The sequence below is a fragment of the Poromitra crassiceps genome, assembly GCF_964638095.1.
Source record: "Poromitra crassiceps genome assembly, chromosome: 9".
Classification (NCBI taxonomy): domain Eukaryota; kingdom Metazoa; phylum Chordata; class Actinopteri; order Beryciformes; family Melamphaidae; genus Poromitra; species Poromitra crassiceps.
In genome coordinates, this window is record NC_139630.1 from 5,064,305 (window position 1) to 5,064,799 (window position 495).

Sequence of the window (495 nt, forward strand, 5' to 3'; positions counted from 1 at the left end):
CGACGGTTCTGCATCATGGCCTATTATAATAGTAGGTCCTTCTGCAGAGGAACCTGAATTGGGTTTTAAGGAGAAACTAGAGTCTCTCCTAAGAGGTGAAGGTAAGTCTATGTAACGAGTCGAGTCTATGTAAGTGAGAGAAATGTATGGGGTACCCGACGTTCCTTCTCCTTCCACAGATCCAGTCCTACGTGCGTTGGGGGAGCTGTTGGATCGGGCTAGGCCGCCCAATGAACATAACAACTATCGACGTTTACGTCAATTCTCCGGTAACTCACCTGTCCCCGTGGGGGAAGAATCCTTTGAGCCATGGTTGGAGCAAGCCAAACTTATGGTTGAAGAAAGCGAGTGTTCCTGGAAGGAGAAGCGTCGTCGAGTAGTTGAGAGTTTGAAGGGGCCTGCCCTGGCCATAGTGAAAGCCGCGCGCGCCAGTGACCCTAATGTGGGCCCTGTTATATGTTTAGAGGCATTAGAGCAGGTATTCGGGACAGTGGA